This window comes from Poecilia reticulata, linkage group LG17 (assembly GCF_000633615.1).
Source record: "Poecilia reticulata strain Guanapo linkage group LG17, Guppy_female_1.0+MT, whole genome shotgun sequence".
NCBI classification, from domain to species: domain Eukaryota; kingdom Metazoa; phylum Chordata; class Actinopteri; order Cyprinodontiformes; family Poeciliidae; genus Poecilia; species Poecilia reticulata.
This window is the reverse complement of record NC_024347.1, coordinates 15,682,351-15,684,374: the sequence shown is the minus strand read 5'-3', so window position 1 is coordinate 15,684,374 and position 2,024 is coordinate 15,682,351. Positions and strand designations below refer to the sequence as shown.

At 41.7% G+C, this 2,024-nt stretch overlaps 1 protein-coding gene across 4 annotated transcripts in view; it reads left to right on the top strand.

Moving 5' to 3' along the window:
• Window positions 1-2,024, top strand: part of LOC103479475 (contactin-associated protein-like 4) — a 152,677-nt gene that overhangs the window by 106,830 nt on the left and 43,823 nt on the right. The gene's annotated exons all lie outside the window — the stretch shown is intronic.

Here is a 2,024-nt window from a genome sequence, read left to right as displayed (position 1 = left end):
ACTGCTCTCCCTATGCATTGCATGGCAGGCACCTATTGTTCTTCACCTAATAGAATGTCTATATTATTATTTATTTTTCTTCCGTCACCGTTAATGCGGCCCGAACCGCTGCGTGCAACCCCCCACAAATGTGGTATCAAAAATTGCGGCTGGATCACGGGATGGGAAATATTATTTCTGGTGGGATTCGGAGTTACCACGGCAACACAAATTGGGTCTGACGACCCCCAAAAACCCCATTCATTTCAATGGAGCGAGATCCTAAAAATACCCCATTTTTGAGCAATCACTGTGTCATCATAAATTCATGTAGAAATTCCATTCAAACTTCAGTGTGTAAATACGCCCGTCATCTTATCTAAAGTGAAGACGGTACGTCGATACGAATTACGGATTGTCCACAACTTGTCTCCAAGCGACCTAAAGTTTTCAATTTTTCGAAAAGTTAGAGTGTGAGTGCCTCTCCGCTAGAGTGTGGGAAACAGTGGATTTCTGACCCCAAAATAATTTCTAACTCGCCCTCACGCCCACAAATATCGCCCGATTTGCCTAAAAGTTGGTCAGGAGGTAGATACGCATGCCTGCTACAGTAAAATGTTTTCAAAATTTCCTTAGGGTTTACGGTTTTCTCTCCAGGTGCTTTCGACCGATGTGGCGCAACAGGACAAACTCACGCTCAGACCCATCTTTTCCCATATAAGGGTGTTTGGAAATCTTAAATATTTAACCAGAACAGATTCCAGGAGGATTAGTGAAGCACAGATTTGTTTCTGCCTCATCACTCCTACCTGTTCTAGACTTTTTACAGGAAAATCAACATCTGTTGCACCGACACCAGCCCTGATGTGTGTAACACATGCTACAATCTTTAATATGTTTTCTGGAGATGTTGGCATCAGGGCTGCTGCTATAAACTCATTGGATCTCTGAATAGTGATGTTTAGGTTATAACATCTAGTGATGGAAAAAGCAACAAAAAACTATTATGCTGTGTACTTAAGATGGAAACTTAAGATGGAATATATGCACGTATATTCATGACATGCTTTGATTAAAGTAATTTATCCTCGGTGCAATTCCAGTACCGAAAAATTACCTTTATACCAGGTGAGTGTCTCACCTGAGAATGTGAACCTACTAGGCTGATTCTGTGCCTTCAAATAATTTTAATGCTCCTGTAGAAGATTCATAACCTAAAAGTTACAGGAACCTACAAGATAACTTATAAGGAACAGGTCTGAAAAAACAGTCGAAAAAACACAGGTCTGTGTTTGATGCATCATTTGATGCATCAAACACATCAAACTCTTTGATGCATCATTTGATGCATCAAAGAGTGATGTCATCACTGATTATGTCATTGTTACCATAGGAACCAGTGGCGCAACTACACATTATTCAGGTGGATGCGAAAACATAAATCGGCGCCCCCCCCCCCAGACGGGGTTTTGACGCCCCCTCTGGTGCTGCGCCTCTATGTGTTGCATGCGATGCATACCCACTTTTTGCACCACTGATAGGAACTAAACATTCTAATGGTGCATTCACACCAAACACGTTTTGAGCGTCAGGCAAGTCTGCTTTATATTCAAAGTCTATGTAAAGTATTGGATGCGCTGGACGTGTCAAACGCTTCGAACGGTTCAAATGGCGCCGCGCTAGACGCTCGAAGAGCACCACAACCGCCCTCGACGCGCCTCCGCATAGAGTTTGAATGTAAACCAGATGCGCCTGATGGTCAAAATGTGTTTGGTGTGAACGCACCATTATATGTCCAGTGTTATATTAGGTCCACCATATTAGGACCAAAGTGTTGTCCTAATATGATGGATTCATTACTTTGGGTCAGGGGTAATGTTTAGAGGTAAGATGTGAAGATTTTCTAAATCATTCTATAAATAATGATGATATAATGTTAGGTTGTTTTTCTGCCAATTGCATAGCGGCAGTACACTAGTAGTCTAATGTGTTGAATATGCTGAGACACATTCAACACATTAGAAACCAATCAGAACCAAAAGTTT